The 17,243-nt window shown below is 35.6% G+C and overlaps 1 protein-coding gene across 4 annotated transcripts in view; it reads left to right on the top strand.

Moving 5' to 3' along the window:
- The first annotated feature begins 1,324 nt into the window (after positions 1–1,324).
- The window catches only part of apba1a (amyloid beta precursor protein binding family A member 1a), a 71,746-nt gene continuing 55,827 nt past the window's right edge, over positions 1,325–17,243 (top strand). The window contains exons 1-2 of one of the 4 annotated variants that reach the window (XM_089130094.1): positions 1,368–1,479; positions 3,662–4,038. The gene's annotated coding sequence lies outside the window, so the exon portion shown is untranslated. Of the gene's footprint in view, positions 1,480–3,661; positions 4,039–17,243 lie in introns of all 4 variants that reach the window. The other 3 variants (XM_089130093.1, XM_089130091.1, XM_089130092.1) reach the window with 3 other exon arrangements.

The raw sequence follows: 17,243 nt of genomic DNA, 5'->3' as shown, positions 1-17,243 counted from the left end.
GGTACATATATGCAGACGCATCACAGAGTTCAGTTAGCTTTAGAAAGAAAAAAGTAGCATAAGGTTTTGTATTTTCTTTGTGTGTTGTCTGATAAGGTACTGTAGGTTTTTACAGCTACAATAACCAACATTTCTAGAATCTCATCCATTGTGTATTTTATATTTTTTGTATTAAAAAATGTATTGAATGTATTGAGTTGTTTTGTCAGTTGCCTACCACATTGAATAAAGCTACTCTGAAAAGGTCCATCAAACATTTTTATTTCCTATTATTTTGAATTCATGAACATTTTAAGTTATTTTTTTCAAAATCATTTCTTGTGTTTAGGCGACTACACGGGATTTTGGAAATAAAGGGGGAAGCTGTCATGGGGTCTAAACAAATACCTTCTAGGACATACAAAAAGTTTGGGGTTGGATGTTTTAAAAAAAAAAAAAAACGTTTTTGAAAGAAAACTTAAATAAAGTAAAAACAGTAAGATAATATTGTGAAATAGTATTACCATTTAAAAGAACTGTTTTCTATTTGAATGTATTTTACAATGCAATTTATTCACTGTAAAAAAATATTTTATGATTTGTAATCACAACATTTTTTCTTTTGTCAAATCAACTTAGATAATTTATATAGTTCAGATAACATAACATTTTAAGTTTATGTTTATGGTTAAATTAATCTCCTTCCTTATATTAACTCCTGGCTCCAGGCAACCAGGTTACTTATTTTTTTTAAGTTAAACCAACAATATTTTTTTACAGTGTGTGGTGGTAAACTAAATTTTCAGCACACAATCCTTCAGAAATAATTTAAATATGCTGATTTGGCGGAAACATTTCTTATTAATATCAATGTTAATAACATGTGTTGCTTAATATATTTGTGTAAACCATAATATTTTCTTTCCCAGAATTTTTTGATGAAAAGAAAATAAAAAAACCTGTATACCAAATACTTTTGTTCTCTCTTTTTTTGCTTTTAAGAAAAATAAAATAAATCATTGATTGGTTACCTCAAACTTTTGAACGGTATATTGTGTTTTAATTGACAGCAATGATAAGTAAAAAAAAAAAAAAAACGTAGTGGCCAAATATAGACCTACTATATTAATGTTGCTTCCTGTTTTTATTCTCTTTCTTGAGTGGAAGGGCTGGACAGGCATGTTGTAATCAGTGTAACTGTTTAATTTCATACCATTGAAGGGGCTTTCATACCGATTTGGTTCTATAAGTTTTCAAACATGAGCTGTAGCTAAAGACTGCAGCATTACATGCCTCTTGCCCTGATGTTTAGTCGTGATTTGCAGATCGTTCATTGATAAATTAGGCAGTGTTTGATTAGCAGGTCTCTAGTGATGGGAGGAGTCGGGCTTGCCCACCACAGACTGAGTGAAAGGCAGGCAGGCAGGCAATGAAGATGGTGGATCCAGACACATAACGGGAGGACCGTTAGATCGCTGGAAACCACAGTCAACGGCACAGGTGAGAGACTCGACAATCATTTTGCGCGCTATGAATTAATCATTATTTATCGCGGAAGCTATAAAGTAAAACAATAACCATTAAAAAAAATCATTGTAGGCTACTTCATTGAGGTTCAGTGCCTGTTGCGATGTCGCTTGCTGCTGATGACAGGTTCAACAGTGTTTGTTTACACTAGACTAGGATTCATTGAGGGAAAGCACTGCATTACCTACACCCAGTTACCAAATCTACAATACAAAAGAAATGCGAGGACCTAAACTGTGAAGTTCTGTATAGTTTTTCAATACGAAATCGGTTATTGCATTGCAAACAATCTCATCTACAATACCGGAAAGAACACAATGTCTTCAATTCAGTTTCTAACTTGTGCTTGTGGGATCAACATCGATGCGCTTATGACTGAGTGCTGTTCGTTTTGATTCATCCCGGTAATGACTCGAATCTTGCAGTGAAAAAAACAGTCACCAAAAAGATACAGTATCATTACACCACTAGGTGGCAACAAGTGACCGTGCTATTTTAGTGAATCACTAATCATTCACTCATTAGTTTAAACATTTCGATTCAGTCGATTCAATTCAGAACAACAAAAGCTGTCTCCAGGCACAGGCAGCATATGAATTAAGGCACCAGTTCCCAGATAGCACAAGGCTGTTTGATGTCCTATTTACATCTGGAAGACGTATTTTAAAGAGTGTTTGCTCATCTTCAAGACGTCTATAGGACGTTTCCTGCAGATGTCAAATAGACATTTAGAAGATGTCTCTAAGATGTAATGATTTAGAATGCACGTTAAACTGACATCTTCTAAACGTCTATTTGACATCTGACAGGAAACGTCCTATAGACGTCTTGCAGATGAGCAAACACTCTTTAAAATAGGTCTTCCAGATGTAAATAGGACATCAGATACCCTTGTGCTATCTATGTCTAAATCCATATTGTGACACATCCTGTTATTGAGATACATTCATCTGATCATATTTGAAGGCCTGTACTCCCGGATTTGCAGGCACGTCTGTGCTGCAGATCTGCAGTGTAAATGTTAATAAACCCATTTTGATAAATCAGTTTTGCGTACAATGTCTAAACCAAACACCTAAAGACATCTGGTAACACTTTATTTGAAGAGGTGATCATAAGACTGTCATGACACTGTCATAAACATGACAGAACACCTGTCATGAACATGAAGGAGTCTATGAATGTTTATGACTGTTGTCATTAAGTCATTCGGTAAATTATGACACTTTTAATGCAAAGTTGACATTGTTTACAATGTCTTTGTTATGAAAACTTGACATTAACCAAGAAATCATAACTAGTCCAACGTGTTCCACTTTACTAGCGGTAAGGGGAAATATTAATGACTCAGTTGTTAAAGCATTTGACAATGTAATAACTCTTAATGACATCTATAACTACAATGTGTTCCACTTTACTTGAGGACAATTAAAATATTCGTCACAGTTATAATGGTGTCATTACGGCCAAAGTTAAACCAACCATAATGTACGTAGGCCCAATGTTAACGCAAAGCAAAATAACTTCTTTAATTAACGTTAGACCTGTTATGGCTTATTTGTGACAGGTTGACAGATTTCTTGGTTAATGCAAGTTGTCATGTGAAAGACATTTTTGTCACAGTTGACGTATGATTTCGATTTCGGCACATGAATTAAAATAGCCTACTGGAAATTCCATAAAAATATAGGAACGTGCGTTTTGATTTAAATGATCAAAACAGATCAAAAACACCAGTTTACGAACGGCACACCACTAAGATGTTTGTAGGAGTGTGAAAATGATTCAGCCTCACTCACTGCCGGACACAGATTTCACGTGTAATCTCCGTTACAGACGTTAAAGTGCCACAACTGATGACTCACTATAGGCTTCTCTCTCTCTCTCTCTCTCTCTCTCTCTCTCTCTCTCTCTCTCTCTCTCTCTCTCTCTCTCTCTCTCTCTCTCTCTCTCTCTCTCTCTCTCTCTCTCTCTCTCTCTCTCTCTCTCTCTCTCTCTCTCTCTCTCTCTCTCTCTCTCTCTCTCTCTCTCTCTCTCTCTCTCTCTCTCTCTCTCTCTCTCTCTCTCTCTCTCTCTCTCTCTCTCTCTCTCGCTCTCGCTCTCGCTCTCTCTCGCTGTGATTGTAAACGCACTCCCTTATCTCTGTTGTCCACAGAGGTTCAGCGTTTTTGCAAAATAGTGCTCTGCTGTTGGATGGCGTCCTCGGAATACGCTTGCGCTGTAGGCATTACCAACCTGCTTTCCTGCCAAATACATGCCCTAGATGCAGACTCACTGCGCGGCGTCGGATGCTGTGCAGGTGGGAGAGCCAAACACTCGCGTGAAAACTGACTGAAAGGGCGAAATGACAAGGACAGAGCTTGCACAGGCTTGATAAAGAAAACCCTCCCTTAGTCGTGGCTGCACATATTCCAGTTATGTGTTACATTCATCCAATAGCCTACTAACCATCTCCATCCATCCGCAATATCACACCTTTACTCTCTCCGAGTGAGGCTGATGCTGCTGCTGCTGCTGCTGCTGTCTATGCAGGTAGGGATGCGAAAACGTGTAGTTTACGCATTGCATTGATGTTTTTTAATTAAACTTTTTATGATTGAGTCTTATGAGTTGTGACAGATTACTTTTAATACCTTTAATTGAAAAAAAAAACTGTCGTGGTTTATGTCGCAGTACGCTGCTTTTAAGGACGTCAGTGAGCATGGAGTATAGGTAACAGTGTAATGACCCGCCCTTTACAAACATAATAGCGAATTGTGTATAAAGTCAATAAGTGTTGCTCAGTGACAAAGGGGAATGTGTGTAAATGCTTCGTTTTGAAGGGAGCTGTGGATATGGGAGTGTTCTCAGAAGACTCTTAAAGCCCTCTCACGTATCAAGCCATGACAGAGCAAATAACAGCAATAACACCAGACTCAGAGGATCTGACATCTGTGTTTTTCTCAGCTGTAAACCATTGTTGTTGTGTGATATAACATTGATTATGTGACAACTGCGTGATTATGTTCTGGACATTAAAATTAGCTGAGCACTGCTCTCTTGGGGTATTTACACTTGCACAAAAAGTACTTATGAACGTTTCTTTGTACATGCGTTGCTATCATGTTTATTGGTTTCATGTTTTTTTTTTTTAAATAAGTACCTTAAAGTATCATATATATCACAGCATATCAAAGTACTGTGGCACTGCTATCATTTTTGGAGAAGTACAATTCTCCAAAATTCATCCAGAACCTTAAGTAAATTTTTCAAGGCACACCTGAAGAAAAATGTGCTTTTCATTTCTCCCGTTGTGTGATTGCTGAAACATACAATATTGCTGTATTACATATATATATATATATATATATATATATATATATGTTTTGTTTAAAAAAAATCTTATAAATATGAGATGACAAGGCTCTCCAGCATTGGGCAAAATGCACATTATTTATACAAATATGAAATAGATTAGGTAAAATAATGTTTTTAATGTCAAAAGTAAAGTTAATCATTTTGATAATCACTTTAGCAAAGTTGTTTTCTTTTTATTTTGATAAATAAAATAATTCATTGTTCAATATATTGTCATAAAAATGTATTTATTCAATCTATTTTATTATATGTATTGATTAATATATTTTGAAATATGATGGTTCCCTTATAAATATGGTGATTATCTCTAAAGTGGACACCCAACTTAAAATCTGAATCTAAGCATGTTAGGTCGACAAATGCAAAAGTCAGCCAGTTATTTATTATTATCATGTTAATTATTGTGCCTTTCGCCCCAACTGGCACCTTTTACCCCAAATAGGCTATACCATTTTACATATTTTTCTGGTATTGAAAAACCGTTGCAATTTCCTTGAGCAAAACCTGAAAATCGTTCAAAATATATTCAATTATAATAATAATCTAATTTGCTTCTTAAATCTAATGCTACAACATGGTAAAAACATCAAATATTAGATCAAATTAGCACAGAAAACACTTTGCACTGCTGATCGTGTCAAGGATCAGGCAAATTTCCATGTTTATTTTGAAAAGTGGATGTTTTGGAAAGTTTTTGTGCCATCTAGTGGTTTAGAGAAAAATAAAATCAAAGGTGCCTTTTACCCCGGTGCGCCTTTAGCCCCGTTGTATCTTACTTATGATATTTTAAATACCTGTCATATCTACCGGGTATCTACAGAATTGTTCCTGCTCTAAAAGTAGCTCATGTACTGATCATTGATGCTTTATACAAACAGATTTTGAAAGCAGAGTCACGGTCAACAACATAAATTTCAGTCTGAAGACAATAGTGTCAATATTCAGCTCAATATAGTTCAGTGTTGTTTTAATTACATTTCAGTAACAGTGTCAATGTTTGCAAAAATGTATCAATTATCAAACAAATTTCATTTAGAAACAACAAAGCAGATCTACAGAGGGCAGTACGGCACTAGTCAGATTTAGTGTTAAAGGAGTAGTTCACTTTTTAAAAAGCTTTTGCTGATAATTTACTCACCTCCATGTCATCCAAGATATCCATGTCATTCTTTCTTCAATCGAAAAGAAATTAAGTTTTTTTATGAAAACATTCCAGGATTTTTCTCCATATAATGCACTCACTTTACTGGTAACCAAATGGTTCAAGGTCCAAAAGACAGTTTTATTAAGGGCAAAAAGATTTATTTTGATGAACGAGTTCGAACAGGAGAGTCACAAACACGCATCACAGAGGAAGGCGACCATTTGAGCTTATAAAACTTAAACTTTGTTAATTGTTTTTTTTTTTTTTTTTTAATGAGCGATCGTTTCGCTTGATAAGGCCCTTATCGTCTGGAATCGTTTAAAGCCTATTGAACAGTTCGCACTGAAACTGTCTTTTGGACCTTGAACCGTTTGGTTCCCATTGAAGTCCATTATATGGTGAAAAATCCTGGAATGTTTTCATCAAAAACCTTAATTTCTTTTCGACTGAAGAAAGAAAGACATGGACATCTTGGATGACATGGGGGTGAAGTTTTTTTTGTTGTTTTTTAAGTGAACTACTCCTTTAAATCACTTCAGTTCAATGACAGTGCCAATGTTGCAAAGCTCATCAGTCATGAAAAGACTTCAAACGCAGCCTTACAGAATACAACATTGTCATTTTCCAGCTCAATTCAGTTTAGTTTTTTCTTTCTCTTCTGATAATGTCAGATCAATAACATTCTCTGAATAATAGTTGTCTTTTAAGCCCCAACAGAGCAAGCCAAAGACGACAGTGACAGAACCAAAACTCCATTAGGTGTGACAGTATTGGGGAAAAAAGACCTTAGTTGGCGGCCCTGTTCTTCTCAGATCTAGAATCGGTGTGAAGAGTCCCTCGGTGTGTCAAGGGCTGATCAGTTGCACTTGTTTATCTGATTCAAATCAAATACTTCATGTAGAGGTTATTTGCTATATAGATTATTTACAGATTTGCACATTATTATTAGGTAAGCACTTACAGTATGTGTAAAGATTTAAATTTTAAACATATATTCACAGCAAACTGCTCTGTGATTAGAGTGTCACTTAACTACAAGGCCGAAATTGAATCAATGAATTGATCCAGAAAATGGTTAAATGGATCTAAAGTGCAATGGTCATTTATCTCAACTAAAGAAATTAAAATAATATGATGCACCAGAAATATTATTTTCAAAGACGCTTTTTATACGTCTAGGGGAATACCAGACAGCTGTTTTGTGTCAGTTGTCGGCCTAGCTATGCACACATTGATTCAGCAGCACCGTCAAAATGGAAGAAACCCATACATGTTTTATAATCGAAGGAAGGGTGTGGTTAATGTCTCAACTTCAAACAATATAGAGACATTTTCGACAAGACTAAAGGGATGTTCCTGATTGAGATGTTTTCCTGTCAGTCTGTGCGCCTCTTCAGTGCTTATCTGCAATGCTATCGTGCAGTAACATGTCTATAGCAAGATCACGGTGACTGTTTTTTAGAAGACAGACATTTTAGAGGTTATTTGCTATTGCACACACGGATATTTGTCACCGCACACTGAGAGAAGAGATCAAAGGTGATTCTAAACTGAATTTCCCTAGAGGCATTTTTCCTTTCTAGTATCTTTCTGGCTGTTGCTGGCCATGTTTTAAATAAGCTCTTGTTTGTGAGTGGAGTGAAGCCTCCGGTCCCAGTTTTAGGTCTTTCTAGGCAAATGAGTGGAAAAGCCGAAATAGGAAATGTCCCTCCCAGAAGGGCTCTTTGACCCGCAGTATATCATGGGTTTACTCTGATTAATGCTCTCTCTGTATGGACATCACGCTCTCTCTAGTCGGCACCCTTTGGCGGTTTTCCTGTATGTTATGTACTTCACAAACAAATGTACTGTATTTCCTATTGCAAAAGGAAATAGGGGCAGGACAGTAGTTTATTTAGTAAGCATATTTGTCAATTGCTGTTGCATGGTGGTATTTTGAATAGGATATTCACATTATAGAGAGGTCTTTGTTGGATTGCATTTTGCCCATGAGTATAAATATTTGGTCAAATAGAGGTGCAAGGATGATGTCAGAACCCGGAAGTCTAATTCGCAGCTGGCTCAGAGATTTTACTATGGGGTTTTTCAATTTATGATTAAAATAAAGTCTGTGGTAAACTTAACTTGGCTATACTTTGATATTTTGCTCTACAATGAATGTACACCGCACACACTCACCCCAATCTGTCTTATTACTTATCGCTATGGGTGTGTGTAATTTACGTTGTAGAACAAAACGTCAAAATATTGTCAATTTATGTTTACCACAAGCTTTATTTTACACATTGATAAAAATTAAAAAAAAAACCCATAGTAAAATCTCAAAGGAACCAGCGGCTATTAGACTTCCAGGTTCTGACATCACTGCACTATATCAGAGACTGTAAATTGTAAATGTTTGCATTTGTTAAAAGTGTTTTTTTTTTGTTGTTAATTTTTAACCAAGCACTAATGTGTTTATGACCTCAAAGTGTACATTCTTGGTACTTATTATAGTAATTACAATTACTGGGTAATAACTAGATACTAACACTGAACCTACCCCTAAACCTTGTACTTACCTTATTAGCCAGTACTTTACACTGTAAGTACTCGTACTGTACTGTAAAATTAAGCGTTACTGAAAAATGGACAAAAAGCCATACCCCAAATGGGATATTTAATTTAAACTGTTTGTATGGGATTACCGGATTTTTTTTTTTTTTTCTATTGAGATTCTAGTATTTTTATACACAAATGTCAAAGTTCAAATTCAATTCTTGTGTAAAAAAGATGATTGAAATTGGAAATAAAGAAAAAAATTTAAACGGTGCATACACTAACATTCAAGTATACAAAGATATATTTAAGATATTATTTTATTCTGGAAAGATGTGTTGAATTGGTCTACAGTTATAGTAAAGACATTTGTAATGTTAAAAAATATTTTTGTTTCAAATAAATGTTTTATTTGTAAACTTTCTATTTATCAAAGAATGCTGCAATATATATATATATATATATATATATATATATATATATATATATATATATATATATATATATTAACAGTTTTCAACATAATATAATATTAATATTATATAATATTAAGAAATGTCGCTTGAACATCAAATCAGCATATTAGAATGATGTTTGAAGGATCATGTGCCATTACAGAAATAAATGACATTTTAAAATACATTAAATTATTCAAATAAAATTATCTTTTTATTTAAATTTATCTTATCTCAAATAAAATTATGTTTGATCAAATAAATGCAGCCTTGGTGAGAATAAAACATTGGAAAATCATTCGGTGTGGGCATGCATATATTGTAGTTGTTTTATTTAATGCATATTAATAATCATTCACATATTCATTTATCCACATCAACAATTAACATATTTTGTACACTCAGGTTATTAGGTAAAATAAAGGAAATGATCTTACCTGTTTTTAAACAGAATGTTTAATGAGCTGCCTGAGACTCTCCTGGGAGTAGCCGGCGCAGGGTTTTGGGATTGTGTTGAGTGTTGTTTGGTGGCCTCATATGAAATCTTAAAAGTGAAGGAGCTGCACTTTGCAAATACTCTGAGTCCGATGTGGCCTTGCGGCCAGTTTTTCTCATGTATTATTTGTCTTGTGTGGTCTTTCAAGTCAGCAAAATTCTGTCACTATATTCAGAGAAAATGATTAAAGAGCTTTCACAGTCAGTTTTTATTTAAAAGATTTTCCATCAGTATTCTCAGAGCCAACACAGAGGAACTCTGTTCCAAGGTAGTGTTCAAATAGTTTTAAATAAATGTGGTCTGAATGAAGACAGAATGATGACTGTGGTTATGATGAAGATCATGAAATAGTTTATCCATTCATTTCCATTCAAAGCTTTTTATCAGAGTTTTGTTCATTCAAACCCTGTAAGGTAGCGTTCACACTTATATTACCGGACGCCATGCACTTGAGTCAACACAGCAAATGTTTTCACACACCTTTTAGTAAAATTATCTATAGTCATATTCAGACCGCCACTGAGTGGAACTTAATAGCAGCTATTCATTCACATGACAGCTTTGAAAGTGATTTGGTGATTTAGAGGAGCACAGCAGCAACGTTACAACTAATTTAATGCTTTGACTTGATTTAAATGTCAGTGTAGAAGTAGGTTAGCTGAGACTGTAAAATGCTTGGGACGGGCAGAGCAGTGGCCAGGCTGTGATGAAGCAAGATTCAACCTTTGCAACTGATGTGAGAACCCCTTTTTTCCCTCTTTTTTAAAGAAATGTTAAACCAAAAATGTGTTTGCAAGAACCAATGAGGTTTGAAGTGAGTTGACGTTTAAGGTCTGTGCCATATTTGATGTAGTCTATGTTATAGAGATGGAACAATAATTTGTTTCAGCGATATTTGAGAATTTTTCCTTAATCAAAAAGATAACGTGAGCTTAGAATTATAAGGTTCTATCTCCACTTTTGGTCGAAATTGAGTTTTTGACATAATCTGATCCATTAGGTGTTTATTAATGCCTGTGTGGTGTTATTTTTGTAAAAAAAAAAAAAAAAAAAAAAAGATTAATAGATAAAGCTATAATAGAAGTTTATACTACATAACAGTTTTGCCAGCTGGGATGTAAAAACTTCTATCTCAGAATATCTCAGAACTACCCTAAACGGAGATAGAACCTTATAATTCGAAGCTCACGATAAGTATTTAGCTAATATATAAATAATACCTAAACCTTTCAAAACTAGTTTAAAAGCAATGACTTCATTTATGCTAATTTGATAGACTCCCTCGTCATTTGAATTTCAATATTGTAGTGATGAGGTAAAACATTAAATAAAAATCTGTTCTGCATTTGAATTCAATTCTCTGTGGTATCGGTTCTAAAAAAAATCTTTAGTATGTGAATGTGTGTGTTGACCAATTGCTCAATTTGCAAGCAATTAAAAATATAAATTTCAACCTGTTCGTCATAAAACGCATCAGAAAACTAATATACAGTAAGTTGGTTAATTTCATGCTATTTGTTCACTTTTTAAAGCTTGCCAGATTTAGACCCCACTAGGGGTTTCACGACTACTGATTTTTGCTAGTCGACTAGTTTTGCATAACAGTCGACGACTAGTCGACTAGTCGTTAAATGGTTTATTCTAGGGGTGTGCGATATCACAAATAGTAAATGTCTCCACGATCTGCTTTTGAAGAAATATCGTAGTATCGTGTTACAGTGCATTCTATCAGTTCAGGTCTGGCGCCTCTGCAGTCTCAACTGTAGCCTACTACAACGCGACATACTAGGCTATACATCACAGTTAATGAATAGGTACGGGACACTGCAATTCACAAAAGTTCATTATTTGCATAAACCTTACAGATTAAATATTTAATTCACGTGCTGATGCGCGGTTCTAGCGTGCGCTTTTCTGAGCGCATAGTGCTCACAGGTGCTAGGAGCCTGTTTAACACGCCTGAATCCTGGATTAAGTTATCTTTAGAGTCTTATTATGCTAATAAATACACACAATGTTTACGTAAACAGAACTGGCTATGTCTAAAGTGAAAGCAAACATTTGAGAGAAAATCTGGTGTAATATGCGTCTATATTAAACGCATCGCGTGATGGTCTAAAAGCGACAGTAGTATATATAACTGCCGCTTTTACTTAAAGGGATAGTTCACAAATATATATATATATATATATATATATATATATATATATATATATATATATATATATGTCATCATTTTGTTTCCGACTATAGTCAATTAAGGCCGACAGCGCCAACTAGTGGTTGTGATAGTCGACTAGTTGATGAACTCCCTAAACCCCACCCCATGATATAGAAGAAGAAAAAACTTTCTAAACATTGATCAAAATATATATTTTTTTTAATGTTCCACAGCAGATATGAAGGTCATACAGGGTTTGAGTAAATTATGTCAGAATTTCCTTTTAGAGTAAGGAAGATTCAGTCCTTAGTCTGTTCTGGACTGAATGGTAATGGCCTGGGATGGAAGTTTTCAGTTTTCCCGTCTTGTGATTCTTTTAATTGCAAAAGATAAAAGGTTTCTTTATCAAGCCAAAACATTCGTTACGCTTGTTTTGCAGCATCTGGCAGTGGTTTGTTTGTTCCCTTTGTTGTTTATCAGGGAGTCATTAACTTATGGAGGCTGTTGTAAAAGAGGTTTGGTAATTAGATTCATATTTACTTGCATAGAATTATAACGAATGTCCTGTATGGCAATGCAGCAAAAATTAATAGAAAGAATCAGACTAAAAGAGAAGTGCTTAATTACGGTTTGGTTTAACAATCTAGACTTGTTTTTTTTAGGCTTGGCAAAATTTTATGAAGTTGTAATTGATTTTTAGGAATCTGCAGGAAGGAAGGACTAGGTCATGTTTCTAGAATGAATACATTTTAATAGACCTAATCCACTGAGCTGCGCTGCTGAAGAAAGCAAAGCTGACAGAATATGAATGCAGGGACAACTGACAACAGACTTTGACCATTCATAATAGGCTTTTCTAAATGACTTCATTAATAATCATTAATATCATAATCTATAAACTCCCGAAGCTGGTGTTGTGATGTTGATTTTGTTGGATTATTTTGTTCTACTGGGGCTAGTAGAAGATTTCTCAGGTCGAGGGCAGGTGGAGAGTTTTGAAATTGATTGTTTCATTTAACACATTTATTTTAGGATCCCGAATAGGACTTTATTGTCAAACTCTATGGAGTAGGTTGTCACACTTGCTGCTAATTGATACTGATTTAAAGAAGAAGAAAACATTTTCCTCAATACATGTGAGATATATAATAGCTGGTTATTTATCTAGTAGTTCATATCTTCATATATTGTATATATTAGGGGGGTAACAATATTTCGTGTCACAATGTATTCCAATACAAAAATGCAACAGTTGTGACAATCTGTGCTGTGTAGTTCAACCAAAATTAAAATTACTGAGGAAAAAACATTAATGCATATTAATGAAATGGGGGAATATTTGTGGGTCCTGATAATGCCAATGTATTATGTTACCAGTAAAAAAGTGCCTATATATTGTTTTTAGGGCTGTCAAACGATCAATCACGATTAATCGCATCCAAAATAAAAGTTTGTGTTTACATAATATATGTGGGTGCACTGTGTATAATTATATATATATATATATATATATATATATATAAATACACACACATGCATGTATATTTAAGAAAAAAAATATTATTTATATATAAAATATTTATATATAATATATTATGTACATAATATATTATGTAAACGCAAACTTTTATTGGATGTGATTAATCACAATTAATCTTTGCACAGCCCTAGTTTTGACTCAGCTGTTTAATTAGCTTCTGAATTTATTTGATGTCTTCTGCTTTAATCAGTGTCATGTTTTACTAAGAAAGGATGCGAATGATAGATCGCAGCGATGATCAAGCTGTCTGACAGTCATATTACTGCATTATTAGCAGTGCAGCATTCACACTGCAGATTATAAAGCTATAAACCCTGGGGGAGGGCAGGTGTCCTGGATTATTCCAGAAGGAGAAAAAAAATCTCTTTCTCTCCTTCGCTTTCTCCGTTTCTTTGTCAGCTCATGACGAATGGGGAGAGAGCAGTCAGTGACAAGGCGCTGTGTGAACAGTCTAGCTGTTCACTTTGATTGTACATTTGGCCCATTTTCTGGTTGTCATTCACATATCCTGAGAGAATCATTCAGATGTTTGGCAAACTGATCTCTGTTTAGGCCGGCTGACAGGCACATTGTTTTATATGTTTTGTCCAAGACCTGCAAAGCCTTGAGATTAACAGTGTTGGATTGTACGAATTACACAAAAGATGGGGCTTTTCTTTGTTGTGATGCTGCTCGGCCTCTCCGAGTTCTCACGATCCACAATTCATTGTCTCAGCATTGAGCGTGGAGCTACGGCTATGGTGTGTGTGTATCAGTTTGTGTATAAAGCCTGCTGTGTTAATTCATGAGCGCCTGAAGGTCGCTCCACGTGAGAGCTGCTCTGCCTGGGATTCAGAGACCATGCTCAGTAGATTTTTGGGGATGTTCGGTGGTTAAACCAGCCTTTGGCAGAGATTAGCCCAGCGTAATGTAAGCTAGATTAATGCCGGGAGCCTTGAGACGATAACCCCAACCGCTTCATACAAAACAAACATGTTCTGTATAGCTTCATTCCAGGAAAATCCTGCAAAGAGTATTTATTGTCTGAGTGATAGGTGGGCCATGCAAAGGAAAAACCTTTTAAAAGTCTAGTTTAAAACACATGTGGCAAACGTACTCTTTGTATTCATGTTATTTAAGTAAGGAATAATTGACGATGGGCTGTTGAATTATTTGAAAAATGATGCACACCCAAGTTGGTAATGACGCGAAGTGGTTCGGTAGCAGTATCTCTATCTACCTTTAAGTTGTTTAGCTATTATACTTATAAAAATCATCAGAGCAGCACTGACAACACGTTTCTATGCGAGCGTGTGTCTGTACTGTGTGTGTGTGTGTGCAAGAGAGAGCGGGACAAAGAAAGTAAGTCCTTGATAGCACAAGTACATCTCAGACACGTCTATTTGATGTCTGCATTTACATCTTCAAGATGAATTTTCTTTGGACATCTGCAGTATGTCTCGGCATTTCCTGTTGGATGTCTAGAAGATGTCTTTAAGATGTTTTAGACTTAGAATGTATTTGAAATTGCCTTTTCTGACGTTTATCAGATGTTTCACAGCAGATGCTTTCCAAATTAACTGATGTTTAGCAAACATACAAGCATAATTGTGCTCTCTGGACTGCTTTGCATAATAAACCTTAATTTTGTAACAAAAAAACCTGGACATAATTTGTAGTTTCTATCCAATTGTTTACTAGTCTATATTGATTTGCTTGGTCAGTGTCATTGTGGTTCTTTTGCAGTTGTAGTCTGCAAGGACTTTTAAAATACTGAAATCATTAGGCGAAGTGATATGGAACTGTAATGCGGTCAACACCTGCCTGGAACTACTTTAGCCGTTTTGCGTTTCACACCTTAGAAAGTTTGTCAACCAATCAGATTCAAGCATTCAACTGTTGTATAATAAAAAGTCAAGCCCCATTGTATATTACATAAATTAAAATAACATTCACTTTATTTCTTAAAAGCATGCTCATCATCACAGATTATGTATATTCAAGTGATTGTATGAATTAAATGCATTTTTTAAATAAATTAATAGGACAACAAAAGCAGCATCATTAGTGTAAACAAGGTATGAGATGTTGATTTGATTTTAGCATTGAATTGTCACTTAATCTGAAACATACATGTGCTACAGGCTGAGTATTTTGATGTCATCTGTTGTTCATTGTCAAAAAGTTCACGTGATAGCCAAGACTCCTGCACGTGTCGTCAGGTGATTTGTGTGCGCTGTGCTTTTAGCTTGTGGAAAGGTCATCTCTCTTCACCTGGAGATCCAGAGGGAGTAATTACAGACCGATGTGACCACCCACGTCTGTCTCGTCTATCGCCCCTCTCTCTCTCTCTCTCTCCAAACACATGCTCAGCTGAGACACATGGGTCCCTGCCCTCGTTTTATCCTTTTTTATTCCAACAATTTTTAAATTAAACCAAAAACTTCCCTCACTCTGTTTTGCTGGAGCATTGCTCTGTCTTTCAAATCATTTGGCCAAATTTCTTTTAATATGCAAGAGTGTTTTCTGTGTGCTTAAAGGAGAATTTCACCCATTTCAACATTAATCTTTATTGAAAGTGGATCATAAATGTAGTCGAAATGTATACGAATTTTTGAATTTGGTGCCCTCTTGACCGAGAAAAGACAGAAAATAACCGAAGGGCGCATTTGTATGTAAGACAACAACTCCCACAATGCACCATATTGCACAGCTCCGCAAGCCACACCCACTAATCCGGAACTGCGCACACATCAGAGAAATCATTCTTTCGTTGACAAGGCTAACGCTAATGACAGGTCTCGTATATCTCACGGAGGAGCGGGAGCATAAACGGCTGATTGAGAAACAGGCCTAAATTTAAGTTATGTTTATGTTTCTGTTGTGTGTAGACAACAGTCGTTAATGAGGGAGCCAATGCTGGCTTATACTTTTGTTTTGTATTTGTTAATTTAGCTATTAAAATGTTTAAATGTTCCCGCCTCCTTCTTATCACACAAAAACAACCCCGGTTAACGTTACATTGGCAAACTTATTAGTGAATTACTCCTTGTTTGTATTTATTACTGCATAGCCAATTTCACACAGTGATTCCAGAAAATACACGGATAATGTGACCCGGCATTTGTTTCGGGATTGTTTGATTTCTGTTCATGATACCTGGACGTTCAGTCAGTCACTTCACAACAGAAATTGCCTTTGTTGAAATTCTCTGCAGCAGATGGACTCTATCTGTGTCTGTAGCTCACACCGAGAGCACATGCACCAGCAGTCCTCCCATGCAGCTCGAGCCAGTCCGGGCTCCTTGTCCGTGACAGGCAGCCGCCTCCTGTTCCTACATCAGCCTCAGCTGCTCTTCACTATATTACGGCTCGTAAAGATAGCCACGCACATCGGATTCGAGCAGCAGAATTTCAAAATCCTCTTCTACCATATCATGTTTAGTTTCTTCCATCATTATCATAACTTCCTATCTCCACAGCAATTGTTAGCTTAGCTTCCAAACAATATTGCTGATATTAATTTCAGTTTCTGCAAGTTAAGTCCCACCCACTGATCTGTAATAGGCCTGTAGCGTGAGTGGGTCCCACACCCTTGAATAATGAGGAGCTAAGTTTGTATTCTCTACACTTTTCAATGAAATGTGACTTCCTGCTTATTATGACACAAAATGACGATTTTTACGTGATAATAAGCAGGAAGTAAAACACTTAAATATTTATTTCTCCAATCTCAGGGAGAAACCATGACCATTCAAAAATATGACTTGGTTTCTAAAGATACAAAGCTTAATGCAAATGGGTGAAATGTCCCTTTAAAAGATAGTTCAGCCAAAAGTGAAAATTCTAAGACATCATTTACTTGCCTCACCCTCCTCAGACCTGTGTGACTTTCTTTCATCTGTGGAACATAACAGAAGATGTTTTCATTTCTTTAACATCATCTGATGGTACTGTTAGTGACTAATCGTATGTAATCTCACCAGTGGTGGAAAGAGTACTGAAAAAACATACTCAAGTAAAAGTACCATTACATTCCAAAAAATGTAGTGTGAGTAGAGTAAAAAG

This window comes from Pimephales promelas, chromosome 4, assembly GCF_988280905.1.
Source record: "Pimephales promelas chromosome 4, fPimPro1.hap1.1, whole genome shotgun sequence".
Taxonomy (NCBI): domain Eukaryota; kingdom Metazoa; phylum Chordata; class Actinopteri; order Cypriniformes; family Leuciscidae; genus Pimephales; species Pimephales promelas.
Note: the sequence above shows the minus strand (reverse complement) of the source record. Positions and strands in the feature narration are given on the sequence as shown.